This window comes from Malurus melanocephalus, unplaced genomic scaffold (assembly GCF_030028575.1).
Source record: "Malurus melanocephalus ecotype Western Australia unplaced genomic scaffold, MMel_1.1 scaffold_148, whole genome shotgun sequence".
NCBI lineage: Eukaryota > Metazoa > Chordata > Aves > Passeriformes > Maluridae > Malurus > Malurus melanocephalus.
The window spans coordinates 1320946-1346567 of record NW_026623380.1 but is presented as its reverse complement, the minus strand read 5'-3'; the positions used below and the strand labels follow the sequence as shown (position 1 = coordinate 1346567).

The 25622-nt window shown below is 36.0% G+C and overlaps 1 protein-coding gene across 3 annotated transcripts in view; it reads right to left on the bottom strand.

The window, feature by feature from the left end:
- PCDH9 (protocadherin 9) overlaps window positions 1–25622 on the bottom strand; it is a 663031-nt gene that overhangs the window by 254052 nt on the left and 383357 nt on the right. The gene's annotated exons all lie outside the window — the stretch shown is intronic.

Genomic DNA, 25622 nt, shown 5'->3' with positions numbered 1-25622 from the left:
TTCAGTTGAGTGACTTCTACTAAGTACAAAACTTATTAATTAACTTAGAGCCTCACTGTTTACGGACACCCACATCAAAATGCATGGATCCAACAGCGTCACTTCAAATTCTTTTAGAGCTGGCTGAGTACAGATGCAGTAGAATATCAGAAGCTTTAATCATTCCCTATTTGCTTAAATCAAAAGCATCATCTGTTCTCAAATTGTTTACCAACACTTGAAATCAGCAAGTTGCAGCAGCTTAAGCAGCAGCAGAGCAAAACAGCAAGGACAGCATCTAAGGCAGATGACATAAGATGCCTAATTTTTTTCTCTCCTCCTGTGCCTAAATGGCCACGATTTTGCAAAGCAATACCCAGTTCAATGGCCACTATCTCGCCTTGTGATAAGTACAGAATAGTCCCATATTTGTGAATCTGCCAACGCTCCAATGACAGTTTTCTCTCTTTCACTTACTTTCTAACAGCTATCACTCAGTCACTCTACTGTCTGTCATCTGCAGGTAAAGGTTTTAGAGAAATAAAAGGCAGTGGTCTGGCACAGGGCCACTCACAAACTCACACAAAGAGACCCTTTAGTCATAATGGACTTTCACATCTCTCTGATCTAGGAGCAATTCAGGATATATGCCAGAAGAAAGAAGAACAAAGACAACAGTATTTGAAAATTTCCTCAGTGCCTTAATAACACAGCTGAGATGGCTTTTCCCAGATTAAACAGACATGTTCCTTTAGACCCTAAATATTGCTCTGAAACTAATTCCCTAGGCATTGTCCAGAGTTTAACAGGGTTTGGGATACCAACAATCAAACTGAAGTAATTCTTTAAATTCCAGTGGAGTTGGCTGCAGAGACAGCTATACAGACAGAATATCCAGGTTTTTCCAGGCCAAGGAGAGAGAGGGCAGCTTGATTTTTTTTTTGCAATTGTTGTCTTTAAAGGACTTGGACAAAGCAATTCCAACACAATAGCTTATTTCTAAAATGCTTTAAAGTGAAGGCTAGGTGTGGAGGTTAGTGAGTTAGCTGGTATTTTCTAATGTTGCCTACATTCACCACAGCATTCTGACTCTGAAGGCGAACGCTATGGGAGCTGCAGTACATTACCCTGCCTGACAGGGTAAAGATCTTCCTTCACTTGCCATTTTGTTTTGAAGCGACAAAAAACTACAGATTTCAAGATGAGATTCTATCTGAYACTCACATGAAGCATCATTGTATACAATCCCCCAAGTGATGCCAGTAACACAAATTGTAACCGTGTACAGGCAGGAAAATAAATCATAAAAATGTTTGAAGAAAAATATTTGTAAATTGGCTGATGCTTTAGCTTCCTACATGCCAGTACTTGCCTTCCTAATTCCTTTGAGACACACTCAAATGTTAAAACAACCCATTTGCCTATCTGTGTTCATTCAGTGGAACACTCAGCAGGATCACTTTTTTGTGATGCTTCTAGCACTTGGGTTAATTTCATTACACTCTGTGAGATATTTATCATAAAGAAATATCAGGATATCAAAATGCAATGTAATACTTAAATTCCACTTCACTTACATGGATGAACTAAATTAATGTCAACCTGGAAATTTGCTCTGAGTTATTAGTGAATATATTCATTCTTTCCAAGCCCTTATCAGCTTCTGCAGAATCTAAAGTCTTTAAAATATTCTGAAAAAAGGTCTTGAAATTATAAACTGAATGAAGGCAATGTGGTGCTTGCTTTCTAAATCAGCAGACAGACAGCTGGAGTGCCACTGCTGTAACCCAAAGATTTGACAGGCTACAGCAGAGTTAAAACTGACAAGAGCCTTTTGTCATATTTTCCTGCTGCTATTCAAAACTCTCTGAGCAGCAGGAGACTGACGAGAAGGAGCTTAATTTTGCTCTGCAGCAGTTTAGACTATGGAAGTCTGAAGAAAGTAAACAGTATAGAACAGCTTCATTCCTATAAATTGCTGAACATCTGATTTGGGGGAGATGAGTTACCAAGGCAGCTATGTTTTCAGCGAGATTTCATAATGTCTTTAAATGTGATGCTTTGGTTTCTTGGTTTGGTTTTGGCTTTTATTTTTACTTATAATTTATTTATTGATTTCTCTACTTTTAACAACTAGAATCCAGGAAAGAAAGCCTGAGTATCATTTTTAATGCATTGCATTGCTCAAGAATACAGTCATTTATGGGAAAGCGACACTTTCTTTTGTATTTTGGAGCCAGATGTAAGAAGCAGAAATTAGATCCCCACAGGGACAGGAGCTAGATAACAGAAAAGGATATAAGGCATGTACACTCTGACCAGGGCAGTGGCGATGAGGTTGAGTCTATTAAAAAAACATAGAGAGAGGACTGAAACTGGATAGAAGGAGGAGGACTGGAGTCAGGGACATAGTTTGAACCTTCTAGTTAGGAAAGAAGAATTAAATGAACGGTCACATAAAGATAGTAACCAGGTTGGTATGACAAGCCAAGGACAAAATAAGTACAGATACTGATTCTTATTTACCAAAGGGAAAAGAAGAAGGTGGTGAAAGAAACAAATGCTACAAAGATTTGGAAGAAAACACTCCAGCTGGCCTGAGCAGTTCAGACTAGGAAATGGATGGAAAAGACACAGAGAAATCCACAAAGAAAATATCTAAGAGAAAATACTCCCTGATYGAATGGGAATAGGACAAAACTCTCCTGGGAAGGATGAAAACTTCAGTAGCAAACTGGACTRTAGTGATCAGGAATGGATCACTTTTTCCAAATCTAGGTATTCTAAGGTACTGGTTAAAGGCTTAAAAAATGTTCCCGGAAAAGCTATAGGGTGAATGCCACTCAATAGGATTTTATCCCTACTTTCACTATGCAGAATGTATGTGGTACTAAGGAAGTTGTTGCATKTTCTACAAATGGCCAATTAGAGTGAAAAGAATAGATTACTTTTCAAGTCAGTGGAGAGAAACGGGCATGTGCCAAGGATGCCATGTTTAAGGCATCATCCTTAAGGTRGGATGAATTACTTTCTGTTAAAGCCACTTACTTTACATTGACTAAAACCAATGTCTGCATGACTTCGTCTAAGTAAGATGAAATATTATTGAAGCCAAGTTATTTCTCCTTTAGTTTCTGCTCTTTATTTCCTGAATGGTTAATTTAGGGTCTGAAGTTGAGATCCTGTATACTGCAGTGGCTTATGCGCCACTTCTTCAAAGCCACAAAGAGTACTAACATCCTTTTGCTTCTGCACTGAAGTGCAGAAACACCATGTTAATATTTGCAAAGCATTCAGAAACAGTGTTAATAAATGTCATAGCAAATTCTGTGAGAAAACTAATAGCTTTGTCTTCAAAACAGGATATGAACACTGCAACAAAATAACATCAACCGACAGTGAACAAGGAGGAAGGCAAATATTGAGTTTAGCTCATTAACTTGGACTGAAGGTYTTGTGCACTGAATAGGATCAAGATTGGGTATGACTGATATATGATTAGGTAATTAAACACTTGTTGCAATTCCTACACACAGTGGGGCTGAACTGAGTTTCCAATAAGCAACATTAATAATGGCTTCTGGGTGCTAGATTCTGAAACTTYCAAATAATTATTAAATGTAATTTGTTCTGACTAGATATACCATGGCAATTTGCAAACAGATACAGAGAGAGGACACCTTGTTAAGACCCTATTGCTTGGGGGAAGAAGATCAAAGTAACTGAAAACAAACTCTAGAGTTCATATACCACCTCTTTTCATTCATCTTTGCCACGTTCTTTTTTAATCTTTTGGAACTACAGTTCAGATTTTTTTCCTGTTTGTTTTATTTATATTCTCTTTATCCCAGGAGTTCTAATGGGTTCTATTTGTTACGAATTAAAGAGAAGTAACATTACAAAGACATTGATGTTTCTGTTTTTCAGTCTGTCTAAAAAAGCCATCACCAGAAAATGGTATTTTTGACTCTACTTCCATTAAAATAAATGCATATTTCTTTGAAATTGCCTGAAATTTTCAGCATTCACTGTTTAGCTTCTATTTATAAGTCTCATGGATTGCAGACTGAAATACTTCCACAAAGGCATACTTGGCTCAATTTGTATGCTAGTCTAACTGGCAAGAAACAACAACAGTGTTCAGGACTGACTCTCTTCTCTCTTTGGAGATAAAGCTGCTCTGAAAAGTGAACCAATGCACACAGTCATTGAGAAATCTGGAAGTACTGTCATTGAAAATGACAATAGGGCTTGCTTAGTGAGGATTTACTTTGAATGTGCAGCTTCACAATTATTTACTAATTAAAAATGTTTTACCACGGAGAAACCCTTTGAGATTTGCCTCTTGTTTCCTAGGGTGCAGGAGCGTGAAATCATGGATGAATGAGCTATAGCACCATAATTTGCTTCTGTCAGTTTAAATGAAAAGGTCTGAAATTAACTGGTGAAATTAGTTCACAACACTTTTACCCACCAGTAAATGCAATTTATTTCTATGATAACCTGTAATAGCATACCCACCTTTCACAAACTTCTAATCTTACAGCAGACAGCAGAAACATGTGCCCTATATGCTATTCCATGCCCTCTTTGGATTGCAGAAATGAAGATACCAATTGACATTGGATTGCCAACATTTAGAATTGAAAATATGTTGCTTGCATATTAGGTCAAAATTCAGCTGTGCACAGATAGAGCTCCTACTCTCCAATCTGTCTCCTCACAAACACAAAATAAACAGAGGCTGCTCTATTCTGATGTTTACTCTGCTGAAACAAATAGCACCTAGATAGGAAGACYTTAACTATTGGGGTGGAAGAAAGGAAGGACACTTGCTGGCAATAACAGATATACATGTGACTAAAGAGGACTAGTGTGAYTCTTGCTAATAGAAGAATAAAGTCACTCAGCTGTGAAATGACTCATAATTAGAAAGACCTCATTCAAAACCCAGTTACAGCAAGATACYGGATAAGCAAATCAAAATCATCACTTCAGTTCTTAAAAGACAGATACCATGCAGTATCCATCTGTTAAGCRATACCACCTGTTCTATCAACTCATTACATCATTTGGAGTATAAAGCAGGAAAGTCAATTAAGTCAGTCCATGTGCAAGAGGACCTTCATGGAGGGTGAGCAATGGTTCTCTGCTACCCCCTATCTCATCCCAGCAAGGAAGAAACAGGATAACTGAACAACTTCATCTGTCCTGTCAGAGTTTACCTCTTGACTGAGGTGCTTAAAAATACACAGTCTATATAAAAAGTGGGTAGTCTTCTATTATCAACACAAGGTTATTATTAACTATCTATATCCAGAAAGAAATCTAATTTTTTTGCGTGCCTCTGAGCAAAGGCTAAACTTTATGCATCCAAGCCCCTCACCACCTCAAAATGCTCAGCTTACCAGAACGTTATTTYGGCTAAAGCCTAATTTAAGTTGCACTTATGACCTGTGGTTGCCAATATATACACATTTACAAAAAAATAAGGTGTGGTTGCCCAAATAYCCTGTTTACACAAAATACACATTTTACTGTATAAAGAATCTAGACTCCATGATTCAGACTCGACCTTTATAGCTCAAAATTATTATCTTCATATTGATTTAACCATTTCCTTGCAGCAAACTATCACAGAAGAAAAGCTAATATGYTGTCTTGGCAGAAAATGGCAAAGGGCTGTCAGTAAACTTGCAATCAGAAAATTCTTCAGGAAAATTCTGACATTTCTATCACAACTTTCAAAATACCTCAGTGAGGCTTAATTCTTATTAATGTAAGGTGGGATTGGATATAAAGGTCACACACAGCCCAGGACTTCTTCAGTGAGGACACACTTAAGTGAYGTAATGCTGACATAGTAAGTGAATCTCAACCGCATAGCTTAGAATTGATTTTGTATCCTGACACCTGCNGAACTGTAAGGACTACTAATACAGAATCACAAAATGGTTAGGGTTGGAAGGCCCCTTACAGATCAAGTTCCAATCCCCCTGCCATGGGGAGACACCATYCACTAGACCAGGCTGCTCAGGGTCCCACGCAGCCTTGCCTCAAACCTCCAAGGATGGTCCATCCACTGCTTCTCTGGGCAACCTGTTCCAGTGCTTCATCACAATTACTATTCAAATTTAAAGCAGGTTTATGTATTTATCCATTACAGATTATAACCATATGCTTTGTAAAATGTTTCAGTGTGTAATTTTATTCTTTTTTTCATTTCCTTGTACTATTTGTATATATTGCATTTTCATGTATTACAACACAACCCAATGATCAAATCTTCAGTCTTTCACCTCACGATGCACTGATGCAGCTTGTCTTCTAAATCTCTTTTAAATCACTCACCCCAAATGTGATTAAGTATCTTAAATAGAAAGAAAGGAAGAATTCCTATGGAATAACTATATAAATAAAACAATACACAGATATTATCAATTTTTTTTAAGTTCAATGGCATTGTCCCTCAAAAACCACAATAGACAAAAATAGCAAGGCATAATGCTTTTCTTGGTTTTGGAATAAAACTGCACCAAGGGATAAACTCACAAAATCTAAGAACTCAAGAATCTTAACGTCTTAAAACCAGACTTGTCCCACAGTGCTGTTTGAAGTCATTTTATTAACTGTACTAAAAAAAAAGTAGTATCTTTGATAATGTTTTCATACTTTTAAAATGAAATTAAAGGTTTCCATTTGCCTCAGCAGGAGAATGACTCATGACTTCCTAGTTCACTCTCATGTGTTGATGGTTCATCCTTTATTTTTACTGCCACATTGCTAAAGACTTTACTATATGCTATATGCTGTCCAGACAAGATCAAAAGGAATTAATCTTGTTAGACATTTAAGTACCCAGTAATAGTAATTAAACCAACTGAAAATGGTTATTGTGTGGGGTACATAAATGAGGTAAGTAAAACCTGAGACCACAAAAGCAACATCAGAAACTCCAGCAAAAAACCACTTCTTGCTTCTTAACAAACTAGAAGTTTGTTAAGGCATGATAAATAAAAAAAAAAAAAAAACCCTTTAAAACGCTTCGTGGAGGTACTGAAAGGTGATTGCTGCATAAATCAAAAAAAAAAAAAAAAAAAAAAAAAAAAACCAAAAAAAAAAAAAAAAAAAAAAAAAAACAAAAAAACCAAACCACTCTCATCACCAGAAAAGCTGACAAGGAAATCACTTTTCCTGGAACTAAAAGGCAGTGTGCCAGGCAGTGTAACTTCTACAAGAGTGACTTTTTGTATTGATGGTGTTTGATTACAGAGGTTTGTGGTTATCTTAGTTAGTTTGACATTGCTAGGGAAACCTTTAAATCTCCTGAATTATATTTAGTAAAGCTAAATAGAAAAAGATGATTTAATGTGTCCTTCAATGATATTAATTCTCTTTAGCTGGATAAAATTTCTCTCTCTATATATATACACATGCATTATAGCTCTCTATTTGCACTCCAGTGCACTTATGCGATAACAGAAGTCAACATTTACYTTAATGTGTAGGTAAGAATGTGGGTTAGTCTCCTTCAATTTTCATTTGCAATTGTATGTACATTTTTTTCTTCTTTTTTGGATATTGACAAATAGGAATTGTGATTAATTGAATGAGAAGAAAAAACAAAACAAAAAAAAAAACAACAAACCACCCCTCAACACTAAACAATACCAACCAAGCAAAGAACCCATGAAAAATTCCAAACCCAAAGACTCCCAAACCTCCCACTTTTCATTGTAATGCCACTCCTTTAATAAAATATTTGTAACAAACTCATACGCTCATAAGGAGAGCTGTTTTGTAGCACCCAAGCCAATTTCACTTTAGTGTTACAATTACTCATTTCTAATATAACCAGAAATTCATTAGCACCACCAGCCACATTTCAACTGACCTGCAGAGTCCCCATGAAATCACAAATGACACGGGTCCTCATCTACACTAAAACTGGAAAGGAGGATGCTGGACAATGACGTTCTAAAGATCACGTTCTGCACAAATTCTGAGTAAGATGAAGAGCGGCATACTATAGAATAGCTCAGTTGGTCTGAATATGCTGCATACAAGGGTTGCAGGTTCAAATCTTTATGGCCCATTCACTTGAATTGSATTCAATGATCCTTGTGGGTCCCTTCCAATTCAGACTTTTCTRTGATTCTGCTAGACATTTTTGTMAGCCAACCATATGTTGTTGAAATCCCAYCAAAATCCCAGTTTTGCCAGTTGAGAATTTATTCCATGAAGCTGCTTTTATATTTTTAGTTTCCTTCTGAGAGTAAGAKATTTACAGTCTCTCAGTCAATATGGGTGTTCAGGGAAAGTTCTTTTTCCTAAAAGATGGAATCATAAAATCATTTAATAATGTAGGCTGGAAAGGATCTTCATGATCATGGAGTCCAACTATACRCCTAACACTGCCAAGTCCACTACTAAACCATGTTCCCCAAGTGCCACAAATGCACATCTTTTAAACATCTCCAGGAATGTTGACTGCATGTCAGTGCATTCTAATGTTTGACAAGCATTCCAGTGAAGGCATTTTTCGTAACAGCTGATCTAAAGCTCTCCTGGTTCCACTTGAGGCCATTTCCTCCTGTTCTGTTACTTGTTACTTGGGAAAAAAGACTGACTCCCACCTCACTACAACCTCCTTTCACGTAGTCATAGAGCAGTAAGGTCTCCCCTGAGCCTTCTTTCCTCCAGGCTAAACAACCCTATTTCCCTCACACCCATCACCTGATTTGTTGCTTCTCTTCAGACACCTTGTTTCGGTATTGACCTGTAGTATTTACCTGATATTTACTTGTGTTTGATAACAAAAGTGTGTATTGATTTTTTGTCCGTAAACAACTTTATTTTGCCTTGCACAAMATTACTTTTTATCATGTGGTTCTTTAGAAATTTAGTTTCCATTTGAGAAATTCTGTTCATTTAGAATTTGTGCTTGTATGTAGRAACTGACCTATAAGGAAATTAAAGTGCTTTTGCATTTTTTCTTTTTTTTTTTTTATTATTGTTTTCCTTATTTTTGTTGTAACACTTAAAATAATGCTGTTTTGAGTAATGCGTCTATATTCCTTTGTCTGGGTCTTTACATCCAGAGTAGTCAAAATTTTATGGACTTTCTGTCTGACAGATTAAAAAAGACATTTCTCATCTATGTCTACAGTACTAAAATCCCTATCTACCTTATCTTATACCTTGATTACAGCAACATCTCTTCCTCACACTTCATCAAATGTGGTGCTTTGCCATTAATTTCCATGTTTTAATGACACAAAATAAGAATCTGAGTTCAAAGGAGRAAAAAAAAGAATAAATCTTTTCCACAAAACTCATCTTCCCTAAACACCTGTCTTTGGATCTTTATAAGGTATTAGGCCCTTCTCACTGCACAAGGGCAGCAGAGCCAGCAGTGCAGCATCCTACATCACAAGACCTACTCGCTGAGTAAATCTTCAAAGCAATAGCAAGAGCAGTCATGCTGCTCAGTGAAGGAGAGGGCAGGGGGAAAAGGATGACAACAGCTGGAGTGAAATGCAATGCTGTTGCCTCTGCACATATTTCAGGAGCTGGATATGGTTGTTAGTTATCTTTATTTTGCCTGTACACGTCTGAGAATGGCAGTTTTTTCCTGTCTGGAATATGTATATAAAAGGCAGGTCRATTTCCACACAAAAACTATTCCACCTCTGATGCATTTTCTAATTAGCTTTCTTTATGCAGTAGTTTTTCACCAGAGAATGAACTGCCAGCCTGCTGTTACTGAAACACACCCATAATCAAGGACATGCAATCCTTTTCTCAAGCAGCATGTTTTTTACTGGTACACACAGGATGCAGGATAATATGAAAATGGGTTCAGACCATTTTAGAAACCCACATATGTTGTGGTTTTTAGATATTTATCAACTTAGTGGCCATAAAGAATTCAGTCCCACTTCAGACTCTCTGATTGTTTTCAAGAGAATCTGTCAGCTAAACCAAAGCCAAAAGACTTTGAAAAAGAATCAATGTCCTCTATAAGTAACAGTTTTTGTTCCTGTGATCAGAAACCATGACCTTTTCATCYAGGTGAAGCCCATTCTTGAAATACTAGCATTTAACATACTTCCTTCAAGTGTGAGTTTACTTTCCAACAGATTCCTTTTTTCACAAAACATGCCGGTTTATAACACAAGGTGCAGCTATTTCAGATTCCTTCACTGCTGCTCYTCTCTGGCACACAGGGGCAGGTTCAGTCTCTTCCTAGCACTGAGATGTTCACAGTCAGTCCTGTTCTCAGGCTGCAGCCAAGCAGAAGGTTTTGTTCAGCRTTTATCACTGTGATCTGTGACACTGGCACTAGCTTTATCATATTTCAGGAGTCYATGTAGTTTCATATGGTTTAAGGTGAGAGGGTCTATTAGATCATCTGCTCTGACCTCCCATATATCATAAACCATTAAGCTTCACCCACAAGCTCTTAAATTAAGCCCAAAGACTTTAGTTAGCACTTCAGTTCTCAGAAGACTAAGCTTTTTGCCAAAGGCAGACAGAAAATGAAAAAAACAGATGCTACCAATCCAAACTCCTCTGCAATGGAGGACAATTGATTAAGTGAGATAAGTGATTTATACACACCTCCGGTGTTAAGAAGGCATTTACTGTAGTAAGTAAAAATTGGGAAACATGAATTTAATACCCTGCTCTGCTTTCTGACTTCAGACAAGCCTCTTCCCCTTTCTTTGCCACAGGTTCTAATTTCTCAAATAGTTGTAATTAAAATCTCCTTTCTCAAAGCTTGTTATTACAATGTTCCTGAGATAGAGTTATTAAGTACTTATATAAGCCTCTTGTCTTTTGGTAAGTAATGCTTAGTTAGAAAAAGTCTGAGTAGCCCAGTCCTGCAGTACAGCATTCCTTTTCACTATTCTGTTTCCTAATTCAAATCCTCTGCTGGCTTCTATAGGGCAACAAGGCAGTAAGGGCACAGTCCTGTGGTCTGCACCCTGCCTTTTCTGTCTACAAATGATGCAGCTCACTAAAAAATTACACCAAAAATGAGGTGGTTCATTTATTCACTCTAAATTAAAAGCCCATCAGAAGAGGAAGAAAAATGCAGGTGGAAGATTGTTATTGGATTACTGATTTATAAGAGCAATTCAAGGTTACCAGCACAATTTCACCTTACAGCAATCCATGCTGAAGAGAAAAGCTGGCACAAACTCAGTGTTGTTCTGCATACACCTTTGTTACAAAATGGCAGTCTACTTCTACAAGTAACTTTTAAAAATGTATATTACACATATTTTCTACTTGAACAGTGAAAAAGCTCAGAGTGCTGTAATTTTGCTGAAATTTTGTTTCAAAGAAGCAAAAAGCTGATGATGATGACTGTCTTTAATCCTTTCTTCTGAAATTACTATTCATAGAATTGAAAGAGATCTACTAGGTTAGCAAATCCCAAACCATGCTGTCACAGGCAGACATGAACTGTCATCCTGTTCATTTTCTATTTATATTATTCTGTGTATTACAGTACAAAATAGAATTTAAATAAAAGTGATTAATCTGAAATTATTTTTTTTTTAAATCCCTTCATATGAATTTTCAGATTTAGTTCCAATTCAGAAGGAAAAGACATTTCAAAAGCTTGAGATCATTCAAGAAAAAAAAAATAAAAGCCTTCAAAAACCCTGATAAAAATTGCTTTTTATAAACGGCAGCCTTCTTGTAACGTTTTCTCCACTGCTCCAAAAATTCTTTCAAGTAAATCTGACAGGGCAGCAAACAGGAGAAAGAATTGGTAGCAAATAGTAAGTGCAGCTCCCACTGTTCATCTGAGAAGAGAAACCAGCAGAGAAGCAGTATGTAAGTCTGGTACGAGCACTGCAATAAAAGCACAAAAGCCGACTCAGCAGGGTATGTACCATCTCCATTCATGCCTAGGTTAGTTCCATGCAGAAAYCCTTGCACACGGGAGTCAGAACATACTCTGCTCTCTGTGCCCACACTGTGCATCTCACAGTTTCTGCATGCCACACATTTTAGACAACAAGCTGTTCTTTTGTGCTAAATTGCAACTCCACCATGCAGGCCTGTGCAAAAAACTCACTGAATTTAGTATCAACCAAACTTCCTTTTAAGCCACAGGGGGCAGCATGTTTAAYGGATGCCAAAGATTCTAAGATGCAGCATTCAAAGCACTCACATCTGCAGTAAAAACAGAGTATTTTTCTTTAGTTTTTTCTTTTTTCTTTCTTCATTCTATCCTTCAATTTCCATCATCATGCAACATTGCTGAGGAATGTACTGTGAAAGTAATGGGTAATGAATGAAGGGGAAAGTGAGCAGGTGTAGAATATATTTTGCTTGTTGGTGCATGACAATTTCTGTATTCAATGACTAGAATGGCTTATGCCTTTTTCTTTGCAAAGAATTCAAAATTCTATCATTTAGGAATGCAAGTCTTGATCAAAAAAAGTGAAACATAACTGGAATATATAGAAACAGCTTGGAAGATATTGCTTTTGGATTAGATTTSAACTCTATTACCGAAGAGGAGTAATTATTCAATTGCTTGATACAGAAAGCAAACACAGAAATTAAGGTATGCCCTGCAATCACAGAGTCAAAGTCTACTGGGTTTTTTTTTGTTTTTTTTTGTTTTTTGTTGTTGTTGTTGTTTGTTTTTTTTTTTTTGTTTTTGTTTTTGTTTTTGTTTTTGTTTTTGTTTTTTTTTTAACAGTCAGCTTACATTCTGAAGCTCCTGGATATCAAAGATAAGAAATATACATCATGAGACATTTTTGTGTCAGTGTTAAACTAACAGATCTAAATCTATTTTGCTTCCCAAAGTAGTTTGCAATAAGTAACTTTGTCTTCAATTATATATTCATATGGGAATCTCATTTTACATTTTATTCATCAACAGAAGAGATAAAAGCAGTTAGAAAACACCTGATAGCCGAGTTTTACTGCAATAATAAATCATACCTCGAACTATAAAAGTTGAGGGAAGCATTATGTGAGGTTGTGTTACACTCCAGGATTTTACAGCCTTGAAAAAAATCAGCAATAAATTTGAATAAGGCTGAGAAGGAAAGCAGCTAGAGATGCAAAAGAGAAGTGACACCTTTATACTGTACTTCTATTTACCATTTATCTGTCATCTTTTACCTCCACATCTTGAGATTAGAAATCTCTTTTTGCATAGGTAAAATGTCAGTGACAACGTTCTATTTTAACATCTTAGGCTGTCGATGACACTTTGTTTTAATAACTTTCAAAGAACTTCTAAGTATTCTGTTTCCTACTTRGGAGAAAGAAATACAGAACGGGGAAATGTTTCCAGATTAAATACTCTACACCCATTTCTTTTTAGTATTTAAAACTATTGGAGGTTAAAAGAGTAACRAACAGCTTGGGATTGCTTGCTATAAATTCTCTAAATGAATATGGGTTACTCCAAGTACAATATTTACATATAAAAATAGAATTGATACCTTGTATGTATCTATGATTTAGCTACAGCAAATCCTATTATTATTATTACAAGAAATATAGAAACAAAAATCTGAGGATCATAAAATGTTTGATATTGACTTCTTTTGTTTTGCAGGGGGTGAGGCAGTTGTAACACCTCTGAGATAAAGCTAGTAAATCACTTTAAAATCTAATCCTGAGCTGAACTATAGGCTTAATCCCCTTCTCACTACTTCCAGAGCTAGTACTGGATTTAATAAAGGATTTAGATACCTTTGTAGCTAAGGGTCAGTAAAAGTTTTTGTTTTTTTCCTAAATTTCTAATTTCACAGACTTCTTAGATGAAGATACACTCACAAATGCACAAATGCAAATGTGGGTGTTTCTAGAGTACTAGAAAATGCATGGCATACTACAAATCCTTTCCTTTACGCTTCCCACTGAATCAAGCTACTTGAGAAATTAAATTTCGAAAAGCTATTGCAGCAAATTTATTGACTTTTTAAAATTATTGGAGCAAAAATAACTTTGAATCACTTTTTTAATAATTTTTAGTGAGAAAAKATCCCCCATCCCTTATGAATGAAAAAATCCCAATCTTGCAAACATTTTCTACAATCATCTTTGTTGTACATTTAGGACTTCTATACACAAGCATATACTGTCACTGTTTCTCCTGTAACAATTCTAAAATATAAGGAAATTGAAAGCGTGGATAGCACTTTCTATAGTTTTCTAGTAGGTTTAACATTCAAAACCTTTTGTGGGCTATAGTGTGAGATATTTTTACCTCCTTTAAAATGAAGTTGTATTTTAAGGTGTTAATTAGGCAAATAAATTGTCTAAACTGGAAGTGATGAAAAGAAAGTAATCTTTTGCCCTTCATGAATTTGGAAATACTGAATGTCAATTGCATGTGTCTTATTCCAAGCAATTTTAAACCTGAATAAATAGTAAATGCTATGTGCAAGCAATGAGAACACTTTCCATGCTGGTGTGAACCAGAACCTGAACAGGTTTAAGAGGTGACATTACTATAACTGTGACTTCAACATCAGCCATATTGAGGGAGGTTGTTCATAGACAATACAGCTCCCCAAAACTAAAAAAAACCCCAAGAGTGTCCTTCAAATCCTTAATCATACACAGCAAGTGTGTATTTACATGTCCTTTAAAACTTGTAAACACATCACACTTCAGAAATTTGCACAGACTTTCTATTACACAAAATATTCATAAATATCTATATTTGTGTCTCATTATACAGGGAATTACAGTTGTGGATTCTGTAAGAAGGGGTGTGTTTGTGTGTGTGCTTCTTTTCATATTTCCACAGATCTATAGAATACTACAAAAATAAAACGCATAGAGCAGAGTAATAGCCTGCATTATTTTAATCCTCAGCTAGAAATATATTTTCAGTTGAATTTGTTTACAGTAATGTTGTTTTATATCAGGCTATTCAACATCATTTACAATCACCCAGCAGTTCAAAAAATAAGGGATTCAGTAAACTTGAWATGACAAAACACAAAAATCTGTTCATGAAAGAAAGTAACACGACATGGCACTCAGTTACTCTAAAGCTTTACTCCCTGGCTTCTGCATTATATAATTTATCACTATCAAAATGAAACATTATCATCAAWATGTCTGGAAATCTATGAACTAAAACAATGTGGCTGGATAGGAAAATTCCTAAAATAGCCTTGAGATGTATTATTAGRTTAATACAAGGAAAGAAAAGAAAAAAACTGTTTGCTTTGCTTTGCTTTTCTTTCAGCCAAGTATTGTTTGTTTGTCCAAGTCTGGTTAGATACCATTCAAAGCRGTCCTCACTTAAAAATTGTTTAAGAATTTCAGATTTCATGCTTCAGTTTAGAGATTGATGAATATTTTGAGCGCTTAAAGAACTACTATAACCAAGTGTCACTRTCTCAGAGATGAGCCACATTGTAGAGGGGCTGCCTTCCATTTTTATACCTTAAATGAGAGGCAAAATTTCATATATTTCACCACTAGCAGTCAAACAATGTGAAAATCAGCATACAGCAATTATTAAAATTAAGGATGCAACTGCTCATTGTGCAAACCTAATTCAATGTAACTGATTAACACTGTCAAAAAAACAATGGAAAAAAATTATGATGTGCTTGTATTCAGATACAAATATATCTAAAATGGGTCAGGGTAAGCAGCCTATCGAGGTGCCTATATCTTTCTACTTCATCAGACAATTATAGGGTGTCTGATTTTTCAGACAGTTGAATCTATTAAAGTCTAGTTCTCTGCCAACAGTGTTCTTGGCATGCATCCACATGATGTAATTTAATTGATAACTGGATTGTTTCTGTGATTGGTATTTTTAAAAAATCAAATTTACTAATACAGATTTAGAAAAAAAAAGTGAAAATAACCATTTCTTATTGAATGTTCCATTTATAAGTTTGGCATCTCACTAAGACACTGTTTCAAAAGATTGTAGAATGGCAAGAAAAAGGGTTTTTTCCAAGCCTGAGGAAAAAAAAAAGTTTGCAAGTTGTCAATCTTCTGTTTTTAATAGCAAGTTCTGAATGTTCTAAATTAATTTATGCATTTTTGCGACCACCTGTCTGCTGTTACTGTCAAAACTGATTCAGGTTCTCTGAGTGCTCAGAAATCTTAGCTGTGACAGTGTAAAGTTTTAACACTTTCAGTACATGCGTGAGGAACACCTGTATACAAACTTCTTCTACTAAACTGGCTTCTTGATTAAAAGCTAGGAAAAAAAAAGCCCCAAACAACTGAAAGATAGGGTGGCATGGTAACATGAGTCTCTGGCCTTCTTTCAGTGAACTTGGTGGGGGGTTGGACTACAGAACTGCAGTGTGAGGTACTGAAATCAGCTTTTCTTTCAGYTGAGCTCTCTGATGATGCTCAGACACAGCCGTCAACGTTTTAGAGAAAGGCATGATCAATGCATTTCAGTCTTGAAATTTAAAATCAGATGTTTAATTTGAATTTAGACATCCTGGATATCTTACCCTTAACTTTTTATTCAGAGGCAAAAATAGTTAAATAGATAAACAGGCATATGTGAGATTAGTACATCTGTTTTATTTCCTTTGGCCACAGAAAGACAACTATTCTGAGGTTTGGGACTCAGATATTTAAAGTAAGTTAGAATAAATCTTTTTCCTAAAAAGAAAATTCAACTTGCTGACCTTTCCAAACCACTTGCTGGCTGAGGATTTGAAACAGTGGTGTCAGCAGTGAAAAACATATCTGTTGCTTTAGATTAAAAATCATTTCATTTAAATGCATTTAATTCCACTTTATGTTAGCATTAATTTGAATTTAAATTAAATTCTTAACACCTGATGATTATTTATGAAAACAGACATATAAAACTACATGTAGAGCTATAGTATACACACAATGCACTCAGCTAAGRGAATACGTCTTCTGACATGTTTATAAAAATAGATAATACATATTGGTACTTGTCTCACAAAAATATTAAGAATTCATATTTTTAAACCCCTTGCAAAAGGTTCCGATCAACTTCTGGAGAAAAACCCCTTTTTGTGGTACTCAGTGTGTGAACCAAATATATGCAGGTAACACCAACATGACCACAGTCAACAGCTGAAACTAATTCCATCTTAGCAGGGGCAAGAAGTTCTCTGGCCATTCCTGTCTCTCATACCAAAAAGTTCTGGAGCAGGCAATTCTTCATCAGGCTGTGTTTTACAATCTCCAAGCTTCTTATCTCCCTCCCCACCTTCATGAGTCTAGGCCTCTGAAGAAGGGTTTTTAGGTCTTTTCCAGCATTCTGTTATCTTCTACAGAAATTCCACTCCGCACAACAGACAGAAAACAATGTGAAATTTTTCACACTGAATATTCTTAGCATAGCCCAGCTGCAAGGTCATTTTGAGCAAAAAACAACCTAAAAAATGCTCCTTCTTCTCACCAATCTTCCATTTTTAACCCTTTTGTCCCCACATTCAGCATTCATGAATKGAAAGGATTTTAACTCACAACCACTATGATCAACAAAATGAGAGCATATCACAGAAGTTAGTTGACTGTGGTTATTTCTGGTTTTTAATAATGTTTTGTGACTATGCCTCATTTGTCTTCTAGARCTACAGTGCTGCAAGTCAATCACGAAAGCCCATAGATCAATTATCTTAACTGGGTTATGCAATGCAGTCATTACTTACTGGTAAATTTTCAACACAGTACTGATATTTTGCATAAAATTCAGTTCTGGTGAGCCATTTACCTTACAATTTTGATTCATTCTACCATGCAACTTGAAGCATAGAAGCGAGACCTAATCTAGGAGTCTATTTAATCCAGCCTATCAACTTGGATGCCTCAATTAACTGCTAGAAATGAAAGCATGAAACTTGAATTCGTTGTAATGGCAACCCAGATTTATCTTATTGCAGGGCTGGATTAATGAAGGAGGATATCATCCATATATGATCAAGCATGCAAGTCCCTGGGAATTTGGTTTTTAGAGATTTTTCTATTTTCTGTGAATAGTGAAAAAAATACTACTTTAAAATTTACCAGATTGTCTTTTAATACCTTTTATGAAAATAACAAAAAAAATTACTTTGAAGCATTATATAAGAGTTATAASAGATGTGCCTTTGGAATATACAAGTAAAATATGCAGCTATGTACATTTTTCAGCAGCCTTGGAGAACTGGTTACAAAGCACCCTACATACGCACACCCTGAGGAAAAAAACACTCAGAATACGCACATGATTTCAGGTGCTGTAGCACTCAAGAAAACTCCTTTATTTTAAGGGGGTTTTTGGCTAAATAAATAACTGCTCTAGCCACGTTTTATCTGTGGGACATCCATAAAATGAGACCGTAMTATTAATTATAATTTCCTGTTCATTTTAATGACATTTGAAAAGCTTTTGTAGCTCTCTAAATGAGYTGCTTGGACTCCTTTTCTGCCTGGTTAGTGACTACCAGCAAGTAACAGTGTACAGCAGGGATAGTCTAATTACTGCCAAAACCAAAGGTCACCTAATTCCAGGCAATGCAAATAGACTAATTATATTGTTTCTTAAGGTGTCTTCCAGACATGTGTCAATCAGCAAAAATAGCAAATAGCAGAATAAGCAGTCCTATACCAGCATAAATTCAACATATTCCTACTTCGAATACTGCAGTGAAATGACACCACATGAAAATGGTTGATAGGGAACTTAATTACTATGCTTTCTAAAAAGGAAACCACGGGATATTAAAAAAAATTGAAAACTCTTTCTGTGACCTTTAAGTAATTAGTGTTTCATAATTATGTACATGCAGTCTGCAGTTACTTTTTAAAAAATGCCAATAATTTCCTCCCCTCCAACAAGCCACACATTACAGTTATTTTCATTAATATTCTAAATAAGGAAACTTCTTATTGGACAAATATTTTTCATCGTTAATCTGGAAGGGAAGAAAACAGAAAAGCACCCACATAAATTAAACATTACAGAATTTTGACTTCTGCTTTTATGACTGAATTCTATGTACATTATCTTTAAATTTTTATTCCACACCTTTGAAAAAATTGCACTCTTAGTGACACACATATCCAAATGAGGAACAGATGTTTCAGTGTGCTCACCACATCACTTCAAACAAAAACTCTCACTAAAGCCACATTTTTAGATTAAGATTTTCAATGTTCCTGATTCAAAAATTTCTCTATCCCTAGTAACAGAGATCAGTGGCAGCACACTATACCAACACTAAACAATTCTACCATACAGGTAACATGGTCATTAACAACAAGAATTAAAAAATTAACAAATTATGATGCAAAACTCTGTTGAACAAGGAGTCAAGCCTTGAATCTTATACGTTATGTGATAATCAGCTTCTATCCATCACACTAACTGAAAGTACTGCCTATCCTGCCTTCACACGCCTGAGTAACAGACCATCTTCTGCTCCTGTGGATGATCCTGAAAATGTGTCAGCTCTGAGCTACTTCCTTTATTCTCCAGCATGAATTATATCTGAAACAGCACTGAAATTTCCTAATGTACTACATGTGTTTCACTTCTACCTTTCAAAGTTACTTAGCAATGCCATCATTACTTAGATATGAGGCTTACAAAGGCTTTGAAGCTGCTGATAGGCAGCATGTATGGGTCCACAGTGCCAGCAGCCTATTTCAGAGAGCTGAAAAAGGCAAAACCTGAAATGCTGAGACAGAAGCACAGAAAATGAGAGGGTATAGCCCATCTTGTCTCACTCCCCTCTTGGGCTGTCAAAGAGGAAGCACAAAAGAAACAAAAAAAAAAAAAAAAAAAAACAAAAACAAACACCCACTGCTTCTGTTATTCTCTCTTTGGAGGTGCTTAGGCTACTTAAAAACCAAATGACAGAAAAAATGTTACCACTTAAACCCATAATACCTATAAGAATCAGGGGACAGTTTGGGTCAGGGGGAAGCTTACAGATCACTTTGTTCTAGTCAGCCAGCCATRAGCAGGGATATCTTTTCACGGATGGGACATCCACAACTTTTCCAGGCAACCTATTCCAGCGTCTCATCACCCTCTCACTAAAGCATTTCTTTCTAATATCTAATCTAAGCCTACTCTCCCTTTAAATCCTGAATCCCTTTTCCTACCACTACTAACTTATTAGCTCATCCTGCAGCTGTCATTTAAATCTCAGGTTAGGAATGGGCCTTCTGTGAATCCCACAATCAAGAAAATGTCAGTTTTGATAGCAAGCCTATGAGACACTTACAATTTTTATTTTTTGCCCTAACTGGCAGTCACAAACTACTATCCTAGCACCAGTCTAGCCCAGATACCCTGTCAACTTTCACAGTTTAACCAGCAAGTCAGGCTTGTCACTAGTCATTGCTCTCAAAGGAGTTACACAGTACCCCATTGAATACAAGGACAAAGAGGTAATARGAAAGCAAAACTGAAAAAATCTCCAGTTGCCCATTTTGTGTCACTTTCTCCCATTCTCAGGATAGGGCATTTTTAAGACATCCGTGATGTGATGTGATGTKATGTACTAAAAACTGTCTACCCAAAGTAATGTAATCACAGTGCTATTAGTTCGCAGTGCCTGAGTTCCTTCTTCACAACTTACRGTGCTGAGTATCAAATTAGTCTATTTGCATTATAAGTGCAATTCTATTGATACATGTCTTTCTGTGGATATAAATAATTGTATAGGTTCCAAGTACTGAAATAAGAATTTGCTTTCATCCACCAGTTTTCTATCCTACTTAACTAAAATTTCAGAAGAAGCAGAAGCAGGCTTTCATGTGGTGAAGTGTCCAGTACAGCGTTTAAATGAATAATTTACTATCCAAATTGACTGCACCGATCATCTAAATTTAGAGATATCAGACTTTTAACAGATGGTACACTACAGACAGTAACTCTTGGTCAAAAGTGCTCCTAGAATATGCAATTTGCTATGGTAAACTGGTCCATCAAATCAATCTGGCATTTCGCCTCTGGGGAAGGGTTGTACTTAATCCTCTATAGAAAGATGGACTTCTCCCATAATACACTTGGTCAACTGTGCAATGCTATACATTCTTGACYGAAAGAGAAAAAAAATCTGTATGCTTTCAGGTAAGTAGAATTTGTTATGGTATCAACTGGAAGGTAGCCAATATCCAAATAAATTATATTTTATATTAAGGGTATGACCTTAAGATCCCCTAATCTCATTGACATAAGTGGAAGCTCTCTACACACAGTATTTTCAGGACTAGGGAACAAATTGGCACATAGTTTAACAGTTAGCATATAGAAAGGAAATGAAAAGAAATGGAAAGTGTGTATACTTTCTATTTTAGGTTAATGCACTTCTAAAGACAGGAAATACTGTGGTTATTTGACTTCCTGTATATTATAGATACTACACTTCAATTATTTCTGCTTCAAATTCAATATTTTTGCTTGATATAGACTATATCTTTAAAGGAAGAAAATGAATAAAGGTCACATTTTTATTTCCAGTGACAGAAAATCTATCAATTGCATCAGAAAGYAGTTTCCAGGATTAGTTAAAATAACCACCTTATTTTTAGTTTGATTTGGTCTATATTCTGCTTTTAGCCATTACATGTCGACATTTTTCTGCCTACAGACTTCACAGACCAGCATTAACAAATTCTTGTTCTCTGTATAGGTATTTATAGCTTCTAATCAAATATCTAAGTCCACTTTTCTTTTCGTTCTTTAGACTAAGCTCAGCTTTTCATTGCAAAGCACGTGTTTCAGTCCTTTCAATCATTTCTTCGTGCTCCGTTGACATTTTCTGTTTTGTTTTCCCAACTGATGGCACCAGAATAGGACACAATATTCATGAAATAGTCATACTAATGCCAAGAACTGGGACAATATAATCTGCAAAGTCTTACCCAATATTTGCATAGCCACATCTCTAAAAACCTTTCATTTTTGTGAGCTCACATTCCATTGTTTATCCAGTATTACCCTCGGCAAAGTTTTTTCACTTTGTGAAAGTGACTGCATTCCTGAAGCAATAGTTTTCCATCTGAAAATGTGGTCCAACTTCCCAGGATTTTACAGTGCTCACAGTGGTATTCACATCAGTTTACCAAGTTTGATCAGAAGTAGTGGTTTATGTCCTTATTACAATCACTTATCAATTTCCGTAATACCAGAAAACTGAATCATTAACAATAAAATAAAGATTATGATTTAATTCCACAAAGTGCAAAGCAGAAGAGAAACAAGAACCGATTTCCCTCACATAGCAGAAATGCCCTCCTGGTTAATTTTCTTCAGGTTGGAAAGTTTAGCTTGTACTTTATTTCTATATTCAAATATGAAGCCATTTGGTCATGCTATTCACACTTGATGCTGGGAAAAATGAGACAAGGTCAGACAAATCAATAAAAGAAATTAAATAACTGATACCACTTTTTTTTTTTTTTTTTTTTTTTTTTTTTTTTTTTTTTTTTTTTTTTTTTTTTTTTTTTTTCCTTCAGTAAGTTATTGCATCAGTAATGTAATGCAGTAATGTTACAAAGAGCTCAACAAGATCATCCAGAATGATATTAAGCCCTGCTGGATGGCAAGCAAAAATATAGTTAAATAAGACCTGAYGCTCCTTAATCAGATCAGTGGATTTCCAAATTCCCTATAAACATTCCAGGTACTGTATGCACCATTAAATCAAAATAAAATATGCAGTAGTTTGCAAACCTGAACTATACTGTACCAAAATTTCCATTTAACTGCAGTGATGGCAGGAATCTCTTACACATTTTTAACTTGTCCTTTTCTGGACAGTTTAGTAAAAGGACATCCCACTTTGCTTGTTCACTTTGGCAATCTATTCCTAACAGGAAGAAAATACAAAGAATTGCTGGGATAGAGCTAACTCTGATTTACATTTCCAACTTTGTAAGATTTCTTTCTCCCTTTTACCCAGATTGAGCACCTATTGTTTCCCTTGCTTGTAATAAACACCTGGCAGCCACAGATGATAACAAACCCTACTAGCACTGTATTTTGACATTTGAAAACAGTACCAACAGCTATTCGATGGTAGTTTGAAACAAAATCCATGCAATTACAATCCTCAACAGAAAAAATACAAAACTCTACATTATTAACAAGCTGACCATAGCATGACATAACAGAAATGCAGCAGACTGGATACCGCATTCTTTACCACCTATGTTAAATGGTCAAATCATGTCAATACACATTGGTAAGAGCTACCACTCTCTAATTGAGAGACATCTGACTTTCATCATGATGTACAATGGCCTCACAAAAAATACAGGCATGGATTGACTGAGTTTATAAAGCATACTAAGTTCTCATGAAACCTAGGTTCTCAGAAAATTGGCCGTGGTTTGTACATTCTGAGTAAATCYAAGTAAATCAAACAAACTGTTGCAGCTTCCAAAAATGCAACAGATAGATTAAATTAATCCAACAATAAAGTGAGAAAAAAGAAAAAAAAAAATGCATTTAAATGGAAGGGTTGATCTATACAGCAGAAATTGAATATACTATTTAGTATTGTTCATATAGCATGTTATTAAGGGATCTTAAAATAAAATGTTTGAAATTGAATAGTTATTTTTAAGTTCACTGTCTTTGAAAACAAGGGCAATTGTTTCCAGAAAAGATAGTTCTATTTGTAATACACATAAACTTGTGACTTGCAGAAGACTTTCAGATCAGAAGCACATGTARGAGCAATTTCTTCTTCTGAATTCCTCCCTCCCTTATTTGGGATTACCAAGAGTGTATAAYACAATTCTTGACCCTCTCCCAAAGAGACAATGGCAATAACAATGCCAAGCAAGTGAAATTTTGAATAGAGGTGGCTTCTTCCTAGATGAAACTGAAGTATACTGAAATGTATTGCTCCCTTCTGAGTACAATCTTACATGACCTTGTAACACAGAAAATTATGATAAACTCTTAATATGTATAATTTAATTTCTGTGCTATAATATGCTACAATGATTTAGTATTTGCAAACATGTCTTTCACAAGTAGCTCTCTGGCTACTGACATGGAGTCKACATTGGGTCTCACATTAAATCAACCCGGAAACAATCTGTTATAGGAAGGTGCTATTCTACTTGATATGCTTTGTATCCCTTTATGAGCATTTGACATCTGCTCTCCAAATCTGCTCTGGCTGCCTGTTGTTTTTCAAGTGGAGTTTGAAGTGCTRTTTTTGACCTATAAAGCCCAAAATTACTTGAGGCTTGCTTTTTTGAGAGACTGAGTCACTCCCCATGAGTTAAGATTACTGACACCACTGAAGCACCTTTGAGTGAAAGATAGGGAAATAATGACAAGGTATAGGAGTGCTCTTTCACTGCAGAATTCACTTCCAAACTTATCTGAAGTGATCTAAATTTGCTAATCTTTAAAACATACCGAAGTCCCATCCATTTACACAGACCTGTAGGAGCAAYTGCTGTCATGAGAACTGAAAAGGGGAAGGGAAGCCTTTCTGTGTACTGTGTTCTGTGGCCAGGGAACGACTGCTGCCTACTGACTAATGTTCCTGTYCATCGTGAATGGCATTTTAATTTGTCAAGAGCACCAATAGGTCAAAAAAGATATCTGAMGGTGTTCTAAAGACAACATACAGCCTTTTAACACCATACATACAGACATGGGAAAATTAGAAATAGGTCCAAGCTTGAAAGTGAGCCTAACACTCCACACCAACCCCACAAAAACAAACAACTTCCCCACCCCCAATTCAATAAAACAAACAAAAGATCCTCACAAACCTGCATTCACTTGTTATTAAATAAAATATGAAATAAAGTAAGAAAAAGACAAACATTATGCTGAATAATTCTACAAAGTGATGACAATTACTTCATTATTAGAAATCAGGACATACAAAGACATGCACTTGTAGCTTGACTCCTTTCATTCTGATAATTTAAAAACATTCAAAACCAATGCAGGTTTGAAACCTGTTTAACATGTCCATTCATACCTCCTGCCCAGCCCAAGTACTTCCATTAGCAGTACCACTTCCAACCCCCAGAAAAAAAACCCAAACTAACCCAAACCAAAAGCCTGTCACCTGTAGGTGACTAGAAGACTTCTACAGCCCTCTAGTGTTGCCAAACTACAGACCCTACCTATAAATGCTAATTTCTGCCCCAAACCCTGCAGACTTCACCACTTCTGGACATACAAGTTACACCACAGAAATCACAGCGCTGCAGAGTGAGTTACACTATTCTCACCGCCACATTACACAAGGGACATGGCACCAAAAGCTTGGGACTGGCCTTTGCAAATAAAAGCATATTTGCAGAAAGGAAYAGGGAGAAGAAATTAATATCAAATATTCAGCTTAATTTGCTGTGTACATATTTAAAGAGCCGACTGGAGAGTTTACTATGCCTGCTTGCAGGCCCTCAGCAGCACTGACGCCTCATTTCTCCTTTTGCTCTCTCCCTGTTTCTTTCCCAGTGAGTTTCCGTTGACAGAGCCTACGGCTATACTCTCAGAAATCATATAAAACCTGACAGTGCCAAAATTTCAACCGCAAAAAGGTGTTTTAAGGTGTTGCCTTTCAAATCTAATTTTCCCAGACAGCTGTGTTGCGCTGGCAGCGCGGCTCCCGGCTGCCCACGGGCTGCAGATGGAGCTGTTG